A 302-nucleotide genomic window follows, 5' to 3' on the forward strand; every position below is an offset into this window, starting at 1 on the left:
GGAAACGCGACGGTTAAAAATACCCCGGCGGACGGCCATGGTGGGCGGCCGGAGGCGCGAGGCGGTGTGGACCACCCCTGAGGTCACCGACAGCGGTCAGCGCCGGACGTGGCCTGGCAGGCCGGTAGACCAGAGCGCCGGGCGACGCCGAGCTACCAGCCCCCGGGCTGTGACTCCCGTCCCAGCGGCGACCCGCGCCGACCGCAGGGCGACCTCGAGCCGGAAGTGACGCCACTCCACCGAGCACTTCCGGAGCTGCTGGGACTTCGCTGCCGGAGGAAGCCGCGCGGGTCCCGACCGGC

The sequence above is a fragment of the Echinops telfairi genome, unplaced genomic scaffold (genome assembly GCF_000313985.2).
Source record: "Echinops telfairi isolate 266 unplaced genomic scaffold, ASM31398v2 ScPeMD7_7420;HRSCAF=8458, whole genome shotgun sequence".
NCBI classification, from domain to species: domain Eukaryota; kingdom Metazoa; phylum Chordata; class Mammalia; order Afrosoricida; family Tenrecidae; genus Echinops; species Echinops telfairi.